The 17,547-nt window shown below is 44.2% G+C and overlaps 1 pseudogene; it reads right to left on the bottom strand.

Annotated features, from left to right (window-relative positions):
• Nucleotides 1-672: 672 nt before the first annotated feature.
• Nucleotides 673-790, bottom strand: LOC126282609 (5S ribosomal RNA; annotated as a pseudogene).
• Between the last annotated feature and the right edge of the window lie 16,757 nt (nt 791-17,547).

Below are 17,547 nucleotides of genomic sequence, written 5' to 3'. Positions count from 1 at the left end.
TAACAGTATATGCAAAATTAAACAAAACCATTAGTAATTATGATAAGTTTTAAAGAAAATTTGGAAGGCAAAATAAAAAGAAATCAATAACAATTTGGTGCAAAGTACTGAGAAATTTACGTTGCACATACACCACATTTTATCACTTAGGATCGCAGATGGTACAGTAACATTCCAGAGGTTTATTTAAAAATTTGTATGGTTCAAGACCGGAATCAAAAACACAGTTATTGATGAAATAATAACTTTCCAAAAGAGAGCAAGATCTCTACAATGCCATTAGGTATTTGAATAGCCTTGACACAGTTGGATTTCAAACGTTTAATGCTAAGAGAAAACTAATGCCAAAGCACCTTGCACAGTGCACAGTACTGTAGTCCATCTAATTCAGGGGAAGCAGACAGTTGGCGCAGCCCAATAATCCGCCTCTTGTGATATATATAACGCGTTTTTTTTAAAAAAAACTCCGTCCGAACAGGCCTTGGAAGACCGAACGCTACCGACCGGCCGCCGTGTCACCAACAGGCCACGGGCGTCACTGGATGCGGATATGAGGGGCAGTTGGTGAGCACACCACTCTCGTGGCAGTGTGTCAGTTTCCGAGACCGGAACCGCTACTTCTCAATCAAGTAGCTCCTCAGTTTGGCTCACAAGGGCTGAGTGCACCCCGCTTGCCGACAGCGCTCTGCAGACCGGATGGTCACCCATCCAAGTGCTAACCCAGCCCGACAGCGCTTAACTTCGGTGATCTGACGGGAACCGGTGTTACCACTGCGGCAAGGCCGTTAGACATTTTTTAATTTTTTGAAAATAAAAACCATTGTTTAGAGTTACAGGTTGGATTACAGAAGACTTGCCCTTCTGAGAATTCCATTTACATACTTGCTCACCAAATACCACGTACCTTTAATACCAAATATCATCAGTTGGTATTTTTCATAATCTGTACATGATATATCATTGTGTAGATAACGACTAATTTTTAGAAAAGCGTAAGTTTTATAGAATTAATGGTGCTACGAAAAGCTAGACTGATTCACATTTAACAAAGAGTGATGCAGATGGTACAAGTTCGGGAAATTAAGGGATATGTGTTAATGGAACAGCCTATAAAATCTCATTTTCGCGGTTGACATTGGGCTGTTTGCTCGTTCCTTACGTTAACTCCAGTAACGAGAGGAAGGAGCTAGTAGTACATGTCTGAAAGAAGAACAGAATTTCAAATGTAATAAAAATAAATTTTATTGAATAAACATATCAAAAAAGAAGCAATACAAACTATAAACGACGCCATCAATGAGTTACAGTATCTAGAGACTCTGAAGATAAACACTAGACAGAAAAAACAATGAACCGAAGAATAAATGCCGGCCGCTGTGGCCGAGCGGTTCTAGGCGCTTCAGTCCGGAACCACGCGCTATGGTAGCAGGTACGAATCCTGCCTCGGGCATGGATGTGTATGATGTCCTTAGGTTAGTTAGGTTTATTTAGTTCTAAGTCTAGGGGACTGATGACCTCAAATGTTAAATCCCATAGTGCTTAGAGCCATTTGAACCATTTTGAAGAATAAATATGACCCACAATGTCTTTGTCAATGAAAAATATTTTACGAAACCGCCTAATTTTCCTTATGGCAAAAGGTATGAGCTTGTAATCTTAAAACCATTCAAAAACTGATGTTTGCATGGTGAGCAATGGAAAGATCCATGTTACGTGAGAATAAAAGAAGATACTGGAGTGGAAGACGTTAAGTCTGTTACGAAAATGAAATGGAAAATAACGTCATATATTTACAGGCGAAAGGTAGATAGATGCACCAAGGAAGTTCTTTGCTGGATTTCAGAACATTAGAAAAGACCGAGTCCATAACGGAATGCTAGGTGGATGCTGTATGACAATACATGCGAAAGTAACTGAGGACCGTAATGCATAGAAAAGTCTACAAGAGGCAATAATTTATCTATTTCATTGGACGTTGAGCTCCTTGGCTGTGGATGGTTTTTCTTTAAGAAATAAAGCAAGCACCCACTTTTCTATGTATCTTCATACATGTTCTGGGCTTTAGTCCATCTTTAATTGGCGTAATACTTACTTAAATATTCAATTAACACACCGTTAAAAACATCGACTGCAATTTGGATGCACAGCTGCCCTGTGCAAATCAACAATTGTGTCCTAATTCAATACTCCGGAAGCCACCAAATGGTGTGTGACAGAGGGTACTTCTGGTACTAATAATTGATCCCCCTTTCCCTGTTCCACTCGCGAATGATGCGTGAGCAGAATAATTGTAGATAAGACTCTGTATTGGCTCCAACTTCTCGAATTTTCTCGTCGTGGTCATTTCTCAAGATGTATCTGGGAGGAAGTACTGTGTTGCCCGACTCTTCCCAGAAAACACTTCTTGAAATTTCGATAGTAAACCTTTCCGTGATGCACAGCGCCTCTCTTGTCTGCCACTGGAATTTGTTGAGCATCTCTGTAACGCTCTAAAGACGACTAAACAATACCATGATGAAACATGCCTCTCTTCGATATTTTGTTTGTCCTATCAGCCCTACCTGATAAGGATCCCAGAACGACGAACAGCACTCAAGAATCGGTCGAACAAGCGCGTTGTAAGCCACTTCCTTCGTCGATGAGCTATATTTCCTTAAAACTGATCCTGTGTATCTCATTCTAGCATCTCATTTTCCTATTACTGGTTTCATGTGGTCATTTTACTTAAGGAGCCTCTGGATAGTTAGTCCTAATTACATTATGATAGATACTGTTTCCAGAAATTTTTCATCTATCGTGTAGATGCACAGCAGTGGATCTCTTTTCCTAGTTATGCGCAATATGTTATATTTACTTTCGTTCATGGTCGACTGCCAGAGTCTGCACCATTCATTAATTCTCTGTAGTTCATTCTACAAATCTATACTGTGGTCTGGAGTTGCTACTTTCTTGTAGCCAATCGCATCATCTGTCAGTCTCAAAGAGCTTCTGACGCATTGTACCACATCATTTATATACTAACATCCCTATCACAATTCCTTTGATTACTAGGAAAATTCCCTCTAATTGTCGATTTTTTCCGTTAATAGTGACGTGTTGAGTTCTGTCTGCGAGGATGTCTTGAATTCAATCACAAATATGGTCCTATATTCGGTAAGCTCGTATTTATTTCACTAAACGGCAATGCGGGGCGTTGTGAAACATTTTCCTGGCTGCAAGGAAGGCGTTATCAACCTGAGCGCTATTGTCTACATCGCTATACCTGTAGATACCATAGATGAACAGAGCGAGCTGAATTTTGTAGGGTCTTTGGTTGCAGAAACCATGTTTATTTTTATATGGAAGATCTTGATTCTCCAAAAATTTCATAATTCCTGAATGTAAAATATGTTTCATAATTATTGGAAATTAGTGGAAATGTAAGTCCACGAAAGAAGTCGCTTATAAGGCGCTTGTTCGCCAGATTCTTTTGTTTATCTGGGATCCCTATCAGGTAGGACTGATAAAGTAGATAGAGAAGATCCAACGAAGAGCGATACGTTTCGTCACGGGACCATTTAGCTGGCGATAGAGCGTTACGGAGATGCTAAACAAACTCCACTGGCAGACGTTACAAGAGAGGCCTTGTGCATCACGGAGAGATTTACTAATGAAATTTCGGGACAGCACTTTTCAGGAGGAGTCAGACAACGTATTACTTCCCCCCACCCCCCACCCCCCTTCCCACACACACATCTGGCGTATTCACCACGAGGAGAAAATTCGAGAAATTAGAGCCAATACGGAGGCTTATCGACAATCATTCTTCCCACGCACAATTCGCGAGTGGACCAGGGTTGGAGGATCAGATAGTGGTACCGAAAGTACCCTCCGCCACACACCATCAGGTGGCTTGCGGGGTATGATGTAGATGTAGATTAAGCCAAAGTTTAACGTCAACAATAAAGGTCTATAATTATGTGCATTTGTCGAACCACCCTTCTTGAAAACTTGAATGAACTGCGCCTTTTATCAGTCGGTAGGTTCCCTTTGCTGTTCCAACGAACTACGATAAACAGCTGCTAGAAGGGGAACACGTTCATTCGAATAATCTTCCTGGAATCCTACAGGTAACTCATCTCCTCCTGATGCCTTTTCACTATTAAGCAACTATAGTTGTTTTTCTGTTCCGTGATCGGTTACCTTATGATCTGACACTGCGTCGTTCTCACGATGGTTGGAAAGATGAACTGTATTACGATTTTCCGCGGTCAAACGATTTCGGAAGACTGAATTCAGTATTTCGGCCTTCTCACTGTTTTCTTCCGTTTCGGTGCCTGTATGGCCACTGAGTGATTTCGTAGAAGATTTAGGACTCTTTATTGATTTTTACGTAAGAAAGAAAGCCTCTAAGGGTTTTCAGTCAGATCGGTTGACAAAATTTTACTTCTCTCACCGCTCTCCTTATGCTCATTTTCTCTTCTTTCGGCTTTTGTTTGTCATCTACAGTCAGTTCCACAAGAAAGTGTACGCCATAATGTCAAATGTAACGCTCGCAGCGACATCTCTGGTAGTGATCTGGAATCTGTACTCATGCACTTTTGCAAGGTGTATAGAAAATAGTGGGAGAGTTGAGTGTTTTATTTCGTCGGTTGCAGTTTTGGATATTTGTACTTATTTAAAGCCAATTTAAATGCTATAAAATGTGCAGTTTCCATCAAAATGCCTTCCGAGGTCTGTTAAGAAGCTGTATGGTTCGAGCGGGGCAAACTGGGTCCTTAAGGAGGATAATGATCCGAAACGTAGCAACCGTCTCTGTACAGCGTGGAAATAGGACAAGGGAGTGTCCGCGATGGACTGGCCTGCAATGTCTCCGGATGCAAATCCGAGAGCAAATGTTTGGTCGTGTATTAAGATGAAACTTAAAAGAAAGCCAATACATACCTTAAAGCAGCTGCCATACAAACTCAGGACGATATGTAGATCGTTACAGAGAGAATATGCATAAAATCCCATGAAAAGCATGCCAAGAAGGTGCCAAGCTATAATCAATAATGGTTGGCGATTGGATCAACTATTAGCTAACTGTAAAATTAGCAGTAACATGTATTTCCATATTACTAATTAGTTATAATAGTGCCTTTTATTTTATACAGATAATGGCGTACATTTTATTGTGGAGCTGACTGTATTTCGAATCTGTGATGAAGCTCTCTTTGTTTACGTAGCAGTTTTCTAAACAGATGTTAAAGTATGATGGCTCTTTCCCTTCCCCTAAGACCTTGCTCGGAGCATACTTAGATTTCGTTTCTTTCACTTCCGGTCTCAACCAACTCCCTGTTCCTAATACTATCTGGACATTATCACATTTCATAAGTGATACTAAAGCTGGGACCGTTCCTTGCATGCTACTGCAGCTTTTTTTTGGTCATCAGTCTACTGACTGGTTTGATGCGGCCCGCCACGAATTCCTTTCCTGTGCTAACCTCTTCATCTCAGAGTAGCACTTGCAACCTACGTCCTCAATTATTTGCTTGACGTATTCCAATCTGTTTTCCTCTACAGTTTTTGCCCTCTACAGTTCCCTCTAGTACCATGGAAGTCATTCCCTCATGTCTTAGCAGATGTCCTATCATCCTGTCCCTTCTCCTTATCAGTGTTTTCCACATATTCCTTTCCTCTCCGATTCTGCGTAGAACTTCCTCATTCCTTACCTTATCAGTCCACCTAATTTTCAACATTCGTCTATAGCACCACATCTCAAATGCTTCGATTCTCTTCTGTTCCGGTTTTCCCACAGTCCATGTTTCACTACCATACAATGCTGTACTCCAGACGTACATCCTCAGAAATTTCTTCCTCAAATTAAGGCCGGTATTTGATATTAGTAGACTTCTCTTGGCCAGAAATGCCTTTTTTACCATAGCGAGTCTGCTTTTGATGTCTTCCTTGCTCCGTCTGTCATTGGTTATTTTACTGCCTAGGTAGCAGAATTCCTTAACTTCATTGACTTCGTGACCATCAATCCTGATGTTAAGTTTCTCGCTGTTCTCATTTCTACTACTTCTCATTACCTTCGTCTTTCTCCGATTTACTCTCAAACCATACTGTGTACTCATTAGACTGTTCATTCCGTTCAGCAGATCATTTAATTCTTCTTCACTTTCACTCAGGATAGCAATGTCATCAGCGAATCGTATCATTGATATCCTTTCACCTTGTATTTTAATTCCACTCCTGAACCTTTCTTTTATTTCCATCATTGCTTCCTCGATGTACAGATTGAAGAGTAGGGGCGAAAGGCTACAGCCTTGTCTTACACCCATCTTAATACGAGCACTTCGTTCTTGATCGTCCACTCTTATTATTCCCTCTTGGTTGTTGTACATATTGTATATGACCCGTCTCTCCCTATAGCTTACCCCTACTTTTTTCAGTATCTCGAACAGCTTGCACCATTTTATATTGTCGAACGCTTTTTCCAGGTCGACAAATCCTATGAACGTGTCTTGATTTTTCTTTAGCCTTGCTTCCATTATTAGCCGTAACGTCAGAATTGCCTCTCTCGTGCCTTTACTTTTCCTAAAGCCAAACTGATCGTCACCTAGCGCATTCTCAATTTCATTTTCCATTCTTCTGTATATTATTCTTGTAAGCAGCTTCGATGCATGAGCTGTTAAGCTGATTGTGCGATAATTCTCGCACTTGTCAGCTCCTACCGTCTTTTGAATTGTGTGGATGATGCTTTTCCGAAAGTCAGATGGTATGTCGCCAGACTCATATATTCTACACACCAACGTGAATAGTCGTTTTGTTGCCACTTCCCCTAATGATTTTAGAAATTCTGATGGAATGTTATCTATCCCTTCTGCCTTATTTGACCGTAAGTCCTCCAAAGCTCTTTTAAATTCCGATTCTAATACTTGATCCCCTATCTCTTCTAAATCGACTCCTGTTTCTTCTTCTATCACATCAGACACATCTTCACCCTCATAGAGGCTTTCAATGTATTCTTTCCACCTATCTGCTCTTTCCTCTGCATTTAACAGTGGAATTCCCGTTGCACTCTTAATGTTACCACCGTTGCTTTTAATGTCACCAAAGGTTGCTTTGACTTTCCTGTATGCTGAGTCTGTCCTTCCGACAATCATATCTTTTTCGATGTCTTCACATTTTTCCTGCAACCATTTCGTCTTAGCTACCTCCCATACTTCCTATTTATTTCATTCCTCAGCGACTTGTATTTCTGTATTCCTGATTTTCCCGGAACATGTTTGTACTTCCTCCTTTCATCAATCAACTGAAGTATTTCTTCTGTTACCCATGGTTTCTTCCCAACTACCTTCTTTGTACCTATGTTTTCCTTCCCAACTTCTGTGATGCTCCTTTTTAGAGATGTCCATTCCTCTTCAACTGTACTGCCTACTGCGTTATACCTTATTGCTGTATCTATAGCGTTAGAGAACTTCAAACGTATCTCGTCATTCCTTAGAACTTCCGTATCCCACTTCTTTGCGTATTGATTCTTCCTGACTAATGTCTTGAACTTCAGCCTACTCTTCATCACTACTATATTGTGATCTGAGTCTATATCTGCTCCTGGGTACTCCTTACAATCCAGTATCTGATTTCGGAATCTCTGTCTGACCATGATGTAATCTAATTGAAATCTTCCCGTATCTCCCGGCCTTTCCAAGTATACCTCCTCCTCTTGTGATTCTTGAACAGGGTATTCGCTATTACTAGCTGAAACTTGTTATAGAACTCAATTAGTCTTTCTCCTCTTTCATTCCTTGCCCCAAGCCCATATTCTCCTGTAACCTTTTCTTCTACTCCTTCCTTTCCCTACAACTGCATTCCAGTCGCCCATGACTATTAGATTTTCGTCCCCCTTTACATACTGCATTACCCTTTCAATATCCTCATACACTTTCTCTATCTGTTCGTCTTCAGCTTGCGACGTCGGCATGTATACCTGAACTATCGTTGTCGGTGTTGGTCTGCTGTCGATTCTGATTAGAACAACCCGGTCACTGAACTGTTCACAGAACACACCCTCTGCCCTACCTTCCTATTCATAACGAATCCTACACCTGTTATACCATTTTCTGCTGCTGTTGATATTACCCGATACTCATCTGACCAGAAATCCTTGTCTTCCTTCCACTTCACTTCACTGACCCCTAGTATATCTAGATTGAGCCTCTGCATTTCCCTTTTCAGGTTTTCTAGTTTCCCTACCACGTTCAAGCTTCTGACATTTCACGCCCCGACTCGTAGAACGTTATCCTTTCGTTGATTATTCAATCTTTTTCTCATGGTAACCTCCCCCTTGGCAGTCCCCTCCCGGAGATCCGAATGGGGGACTATTCCGGAATCTTTTGCCAATTGAGAGATCATCATGACACTTCTTCAACTACAGGCCACATCTCCTGTGGATACACGTTACGTGTCTTTAATGCACTGGTTTCCATTGCCTTCTGCATCCTCATGTCGTTGATCATTGCCGATTCTTCCGCCTTTAGGGGCAATTTCCCACCCCTAGGACAAAAGAGTGCCCTGAACCTCCATCCGCTCCTCCGCCCTCTTTGACAAGGTCGTTGGCAGAATGAGGCTGACTTCTTATGCCGGAAGTCTTCGGCCGCCAATGCTGATTATTTATCAAAAACTTACGCAGTCGCGGGAATCGAAGCCGGGACCGAAGAGTCAAGCAGTATATTGCTCCCTCCTACGTATATCTCGCGAAGAGACCATGAGGATAAAATCAGAGAGATTAGAGCCCACACAGAAGCATACCGACAATCCTTCTTTCCACGTACAATACGAGACTGGAATAGAAGGGAGAACCGATAGAGGTACTCAGGGTACCCTCCGCCACACACCGTCAGGTGGCTTGCGGAGTACGGATGTAGATGTAGATGTAGATGTAGAAGACGTTTTGATTATGAATCAAAGACACCACTTTTTTTTTTCGTTATTGATCGTTGTGTTTGGTCGTTGAGGGCGTCGCAAGACATCGTGTTTAAGTTCGGTGGTCGATCCTTCCACTCAGTTTTTTTTATTACAGAGGCCAAGCGGCTCTCTGACCGGACACGCTTAGCCAACGTGCCGGCTACACCTAGACTACAGGTGCTTACTAATATATATCCACTGCAGCTTACTAATACATTAACATTTTCTGTATCCGATCTGCAAGGACGACCATTCTCTGAAAATGTTGTGTGTGCTGAACCTTCGATTTTGGGAGGCGGTATCCGCCATGTTGCCGACTGATACGTTTTTCGATGTAAACTAACATGTTAGTCAGCAACATGGCGGATATTGGGCTGTTTTTGTACAGCATACGAAAAAGAAGTGTTTTTTGCCACCCTCGTAGAGGCGGAGAATTGGTAGAATAGAAACTGGTGCATCTAATGTGTAATACACTGAAGAGCCAAAGAAACTGGCACACCTGCCTCATACCGTGTAGGGCAACGCGAGCACGCAGAAGTGCCGCAACACGATGTGGCGTGGACTCGACTGATGTCTGAAGTAGTGCTGGAGGGAACTGATACCATGAATCCTGCAGGGCTGTCCATAAATCCGTAAGAGTGGAAGGCGTGGAGACCTTTTCTGAACAGCTCGTTTGCAAGGCATCCCACTGTTCGTGAAATTATACTACTTTCCTCCTGCCTAAATAAATTCAGAAATTAAAGCAGAAGTTCGTGTGAGTTTATACCAAGGGTGTTAAACAACGACGGTATCAGCCCACTTGCTGAAGTAGTTAGGTAAGAGTGTAGTTGAAGTACATAATATTACAAAACACGATTTGAGTCAAAGTTACTTTCATTTTCTTTAGTTCTCTCTCTTCTGTCTGCACTCTCTATCACTCAAACTGCAAAAAACTGTTATCTTGGTTTATGGATACAATAACAAAAAGAGTACATTAAGACGCAGGAATGTTAATACCAAAGGTTTTGAGAAAGAAGTGGACTTGTTAGGGAGCAAAATAAATAAGCGGAAAAATATAAATCGTTTGAATGCTTTTGACAAATTACATCGTGTTTAAGAAACTGCAATGTATCAGGAACGGAAAGTGTGCAATCTGTTTGTATATCAGTTTTAAATGAAGATATGGAGTTTTGATGGTAAAACCGGTAAAGAAGTCAGACGCGTGGTAGGAAAGTAACTGCACGAAACATACACTAGTCATTTGCTTCGATATAGAACTAAATATATTTAGTGTGACTGAAAATATGCAAAAATATATGTTGCTTGTAAATTAATGGTGCTGTTTTAAAAATTAATAATGAACCGATTTGTTACGTTACATATACAAATGTTACAGCATAAGTAGCGGAAACTGTCCAAGTCTCTGAGGCTACTCGCTGTTCGCTTGTCAAGTTGTCATGCTTACCATGCACGTGCAGCTTCTGTTTACAAAAGGAGTCGCCACAGAAAAAGGCTTTCTGTTTGCTCCGTTTTGAGGTGTCCAGATGTGTGGTTACAGAGCAGCGTGATTTTCATCCAGAGTTTTAGGATAGACTCATCACATAAGAAGAACGTGAGTAGGTGTAATTGACAGTTACACTTGGCAAGAGTCGTGGTCGACCTCGTGTGGGACGCAAACGTCGAAAGAGTGCGCGAGGCGTTGCACTGAAGTCCTCACACGCTACTTAGTAGAGCAGGCAGGGAATTGTTCATGTCAAAGACTACGGTGCGGATGGTGTTGTGTTAGCGGCTATGTTTTAAATCGCAAAATATACTATTAAATGATGACTAACTGAAGCCCTCAGCTGCTGACAGGTGGACAGTTGAAAATGTGTGCCCCGCCCGGGACTCGAACCCGAGATCTCCTGCTTAAATGGCAGACGCTGTATCCATCTGAGCCACCGAGGACACAGACAAACAGCGCGACTGCAGGGACTTATCCCTTGCACGCTTCCCGTGAGACATTCCCAACTGTCCACAATTCCACATATGCAAATGTCTATAAGGTACATTACATATGTAGAATTGTGGACAGTTGGGAATGTGAGTCTCACGGGAAGCGTGCAAGGGATAAGTCCGTGCAGTCGCACGATTCATCTGTGTCCTCGGTGGCTCAGATGGAAGTCGTGCTAACAGTCGGCTCTCAGCCGTGGCAGCGTGCGGACGGCCCGCACGCCGGCCCCGTGCTCCGCTGCAGGTTTGTTTACTTCCGCGTCGTGGCTTTAAGGCTTGTGTCCGTCTACCGTGAACAACATGTCGAGCGCTTACCGCCGTGCGACCCTTAAAGTTCCCTTCCCAGCTGAACACGCGCGACCTCATGCACATGAAGTTGAAACGTTCCTACATCAAGAAGTTCGTTTAGATCCTAACCACGTTATCGGAATCCATTTTTCGATCACGAGTAGTGTCGTTCATATTAAAATGACGAACACCGAGGTGTGTGAAGATGTTATTCGCCGCCATACCAATGGACTTAAGTTCAAATACTCTGATGGTCACGGACTTAAGTTCAAATACTCTGATGGTCACGTCGCAGCTGGAACACTTGAACTCGCAGAGTACGGTCAACGCACGATTAGGGTGTTTGAACTACCATTTGAAGTGCCGAAGGACGTAGTTGTCTCTGCGTTACAACCATACGGTAACGTCATCTGTTACGTAGAGGAAAAATGGCAAACATTCACGACCTACCATGTCCTTAATGGTGTGCGTCAGGTCAAAATTGAACTGAAAAAACATATACCATCATACCTGACAATTGGCGGTGTGCGAGCCATTGTCATGTACGACGGCCAACCCCGAACATGTGCGGGTTGTGGACAAGAAGGCCACCTCAGATCCGCCTGCATGCGACGCCGCCTGATCCAAACGCCGGTCGGCGAGGAAGCGTCCCCAGCGGTGATCACTCAGATCCCTGTCACATATGCCAAGGTTGCCCAGCAAGGTAGCACCTCTACACAGGGTCTTCCTGCTCTGTTGACGTCGTCTGATCAGGCAGATGCAACCGCTACTGAGATTCCTTCTGAGGTGCCACAGGCTCCAGATCCTGACCTTCCACATCATCGCAGCACTGTGACTGAAAATGCTGCTGAGATGGACGTTGATCCGGGAGTGGTACCTACTTCTGCTTTCCTTCAGACTGGTCCGGAGTCAGACGAAGGCCACCCGCAATCAGACTCGGAACGACCTGTTCAAAAACAAGGGTCGACACGAAAGAGAAAGAAGCGTAGCCGTACACCCCCTGATGAATCCATTCTACGGATGGATGCCAGAGATGCAGAACCGAAGATGGACGACAAACCGCTCTATGATGTCCAAAAGTCTGATGCGAACGACCCGCCACAGGCGACCACTGGCAACGATCACCCCTCCTTACTGGCGCCGTCACCCCCACAAGTCGACGTTGAAGAAAGTCTATATGCTGAGCCGAAAACTACGTCTCCTCTCCACATGGATGATGTACACAGTCGCTACCCTACCGCAGTATCAGTCTCCTGGGCAGACGACGTGGAGATCTAAGGGACTGTGGTGGACGGTGCTGATGATGGGGCGCCCCCATCGGTTGCGCCCGCGCCCGCAAACTCTCCACAATAGCACCCTCTTCCGCGGACCGGCAAGATCGACGACCTCTCGCTCCTGAAAAAGCAGCCCCAGCTGTGCCTGTGGGACTCCAACACCAGCATTATCGTGTCGCAACGATTAACCTCGCGACCATTCGTGCGCTCCAAAAACTAGCGCTGCTCCGCGATATGATTTATGATGCGGACATTGATATTGCGCTTTTTCAGCAAGTGCATGTCGCCGATTTTTCACCACCACATGGCTTCACGGCGCATCTTTCTCCCGCTTCGGACACCGGTAGTGGTGTTGCCATCATCTTACGAGAAGGTCTTCCTGCCTTCCTCCCCAACAGCAGAGGTATGGCCCTTACTCTCTTTGGTGTACGCATCGTCAACATTTATGTGCCGTCGGGCTCCAGCTACCGTCGTGAACGTAATGCCTTCTTCGCAGATGAAGTTACACCCCTTTTTATCAGATCACACGATGACTGGGTCATGGGTGGAGACTTCAACTACACCCAGCGACCTCAGGATCAATTGCCGCGTCACTCACCATGCGCAGCTCTGGAAACAGTCGTGACGCGGCTACAATTTGTCGACACGTGGAGACATGTTCACGGTGATCATTTGGGCTTTACGTACAACACTGCGCACTCCTCTAGCCGACTGGATCGCATCTACATCTCGCGATCCCTAATTCAACACACACGACAGGCTGAAATCTGGCCTGTTGCTTTCTCAGATCATGAGGCTTACTTCTGTGACGTTGTTCTCACAAGACAGGCAGTATGGTACGGACGTGGTTTATGGAAACTGAACACGGCACTTCTTAATTCACCTGACTGTCGACTTCTAATAGAAGACACTTGGATCACATGTAATAGACGCCGTCCCACGTATCTGTCTACCATATCCTGGTGGATCCAGTGTGTAAAACCTGCTCTTCGAAAAACTTTGATCCGGTATGGCAAAGATGTTGTCACCTGGAGGAAGAGCACTATGGACTTTTACTACAGGATCCTACGAGAATGCTCCACGATGCCAGCCTCCCCTGAGCGCCATACAAGGATGAACCATGCTAAGGCCCAAATCTCCAATCTCATGCGAAGGAATTTGGAAGGAGCGATAGTACGATCTCGTACTGCTGATCGCATGCCTCATGAACATCCAAGAAAGCCAACATCGACGCCGAAAATTTGTTCCCGTCCTAACAGACCAAGAAGGGCGTCGCTACGTAACCCAATCTGCAATGGGGAATGTGCTTCACGCCCACTACCAGCAGCTCTACGCCGCAATTCCACATTCCCCAGAGTTGATCGAGGAAGTCTCACAGCTCAACTTCGGTGGTCTCCCAGGAGATGCGGCGATTGACTTGGTGTCAGAGGTGACTGATGATGAAGTCCGCGATAGATCCGAGCAGGAACCATCAATCGCTCCCCAGGACCCTACGGTCTTCCCCTCGAATTTTATCGCACCTTCCGTGATTTGTTAGAGTCCACCTTCACCTCCATATGTCGGGAACTGATGTCTCTAGAAGTACCTGTGCCAGACTCTTTCATGGAAGGAATTATTATTCCTGTACATAAACCGCATGGTGGCAACAATATCAGTGATTATCGGCCCCTCACCCTCCTTAACAGTGATATGAAAATCTTCACTCGCCTTTTGGCGGCACGACTTAAAAACGTTGCCCGATATGTTGTGTCGCCAGACCAAGCATCTTTGGGAGGAGATAGTAATATCCGCACGGCTTTATGCCGCTACAGGGATATGATCGCCGTTACCCAGGCACAACGCCTCTCTGGGGCACTTGCGTCTTTGGACTTTAGTCAAGCTTTTGATAGGGTTGACCATTCGTTCCTTACGGCCGTTCTCCGCCATATGGGTTTCCCAGTCGCCGTTATCACGGTAGTGATGCGCCTTCTGCGGGGTGCCTCTTCCAGGATTATGTACAATGGCAGAATCACTCCTCCGATAAAAATAGGTCGATCCGTACGTCAAGGTTGCCCTCTATCAGCGATTTTGTACGTATTTTCCTTGGAATCCTTGCTATGTGGACTCAGACAACGTTTGGTAGGGTTGTCCATAGATCCATACCGATTCTGTTGCACGGCCTATGCTGACGATGTAGTCATCTGTTTACGTAACACCGACGAGGTTCGAGCTGTTTTGACGTGGGTAGCGACTTATTGTGAGGCGTCGGGTAGCTCTTTAAACGTACCTAAGTCACAAGTTATGTTCATTGGCGCGGTACTCCCTGTGGAGTGTGTTACACCTCTCACCACCGTTGATACCATTCGATGTTTGGGAATAGACTTTTCATCTGATCTCCGGCGTTCAGCCGCCATCAACTGCCGACGCCTCCTTTTAATGATCAGAGCAGGTCTTATGGACCATCGCCTTCGATCCCTAGATATTCTCCAACGAGCTCGATATGTCAATATATATATCGCATTCCGAGTTCCCCATGTAGCACAAGTTCTACCTTTCCCGCTTACTGTGGCACGTCGCATGTTGGCAGCGATGGCATCTTTCGTCATCTCTGGGCTGTTGTTCAAAGTTAACTATGCAACCCTTACTCTTCCCCGTGAACGAGGTGGGATAGGTCTGTTTCACGTGCCGGATAGAGCTCGCGCCCTATTTGTCAGCTCCCAGATGACGGTATGGACCCGATGCCCAACGAGCCTCACTGGTCTCCTCCTGTCGGCATATACGCCGGTCTCACTGTCAGCCCAGTGATGATCTCGGACGTTTCGGCCCAGTTCCATTATATACGATACTTCTTTCTTGAACTCAGTTATCTACGCCTCACCTTACCAAGACAGCTTTTACTCAAGACAAAGGCAGTATACAATGTCCTCCAATTAGGTCGTCCACCTAACCCGATTGAACAAAAGTTCCCCCAGGTTCCAGAATGAGATTTTCACTCTGCAGCGGAGTGTGCGCTGATATGAAACTTCCTGGCAGATTAAAACTGTGTGCCCGACCGAGACTCGAACTCGGGACCTTTGCCTTTCGCGGGCAAGTGCCTGAAGTGGTAGAGCACTTGCCCGCGAAAGGCAAAGGTCCCGAGGTCGAGTCTCGGTCGGGCACACAGTTTTAATCTGCCAGGAAGTTCCCCCAGGTTGACTGGCGTCATGTATGGCGCGCGGTTTTCGCCCGTTACCTTGACACGAATGTTCAATCTGTCTGATACCTAACTGTCAATGGTAAGCAAATCAATCAATCTCGCCTTCATCGTATCCACCTCGCCCAATCACCTCTCTGTTCCACGTGTGGAGTGCCAAACAATGATAAACATCGGTTTGTTTGCGGGCTGGCGGCGGAGGTTTGGCACTTGATTCGTCTTATTGTCGCGTTTCTAACGCGGGACATTCCGGATCGGATTACTCCCTTTTCATTATTATTCCCGGATCGTGAATATTTTCCTCGGACAAAGACCAATGCTGTGAATTGGATTCGCGGACATGCCATTCACTACCTATTTGGACAAACTGTAGACTCTGTACTAGATTTTTGGACATACCTCAATGACCGTCATTATGTCGTTGTCCGTCACCCAAAATACAGACAATTTTTCTCGAACTTCCTTGGGAGTGCTTTCCACGACCCGCCTCGCAGCTGGAATGTGTTAAGCCAAGAGAGAAGAACGTTTCCTGTTTGAACCAATGAACATTTCTGAACAATTGAACAGAACACATCAATTTCGAGAAGACGTGACTCAACATATTACCAGTGGGGCGCAGAAGGCCTCTGATCAATTACACATCAAAACTAAACAAAAACAGAAAAATAATAATACCATAACAACAATAAAAATAAAAATAAAATTCAGAAAAAGGAAGATTTTGTTTTGTCTGTAAGGATAGCCCTAACCTTGATTTCCTATATTTGCCCTGGTATATAGGCAGCTCTCAGGGGGAGGTTTAGTCAGGAGCCAACGCCTGAAGTGGACCAGATTTTTTTTTTGTTATAGGATGAAAAGTGGCGGTGGCGCTTGGTTCTTTTTTTTAGTTCGAAAACAATAAAAAAATAAAAAAGGGTAGCGTCTAAAAAAAATAACGCGAAGGTCGTGGGTTCGATCCCCCCACGGGCCAATGTTTACCCGTCAACAACAGAATACGTCTATTATTTTAGATACCACTGTATGTTATTTTCCTACAGGAATCGGCGAAAAACGTTTTGAATTATTCTTCTTTTTCATTTTGTGTAGATTACATAACGCATTATTTCTAACGACTGACAAATGTATCCTATTAATTGGGACTTCATATCGTGAAGTATGAAATAGGAATTTACTTCGTAATATGTACTTCATTCGAAAAAACGGGGTAAAAAAAAGGGATGGATAGAGCGTCTGCTATGTAAGCAGGAGATCCCAGGTTCGAGTCCCAGTCGGGGCACACTTTTTCAACTGTCCACATTGAGGTATATCAACAACACCTGTCGGCAGCTGAGGGTTTCAGTTAGTCATCAGTTATTCCAGGGGAAAGCTGCACGGTCATCAAAAGTATTCTGTTCTTTCGAGAACAGTTACTGTCTTCACATATATAAATATACTATTAGTACAGATCATTACACCAGCGGACAAAGTAAAAAACTTTGTTTTTGTTAATAGCTGCACTCAAAAATAGAGAAGGTTGGTTTTGTGGAAAGACTCATCGTCTGCACTGAAGCCATTTTCCTTGTATGTGGCAAGGTGAACAGACACAGTATCAGCATCTGGGGAAGAGAGATAGAGCATCAGTGTGATTCTTAGAAAGTGAACGTTTGCTGTGTGGTGTTGCCTGTGTCTCTTGATATGCGTGATCAGATAAAGCATACACTGCAGACCATCATGGAAGACATGCTACATCGAGTATAGGAAGAATTTAATGTCCGTATAGATGTGTGTCATGTGACGAAGGGTGCACATATTGAAGGATTGTGATTAACGCATCAAATCCATGGATGGTTGCTACTGCTTATGCTCTAAGAGTGGTCCATATAAAGTAATAACAGGCTTTTTTTTTTTAAATCGCATCATTCATTTATAAAG

The sequence above is a fragment of the Schistocerca gregaria genome, chromosome 7, assembly GCF_023897955.1.
Source record: "Schistocerca gregaria isolate iqSchGreg1 chromosome 7, iqSchGreg1.2, whole genome shotgun sequence".
Taxonomy (NCBI): domain Eukaryota; kingdom Metazoa; phylum Arthropoda; class Insecta; order Orthoptera; family Acrididae; genus Schistocerca; species Schistocerca gregaria.
The sequence above is the reverse complement of the archived record's forward strand: the minus strand, read 5'-3'. Positions and strand labels throughout refer to the sequence as shown.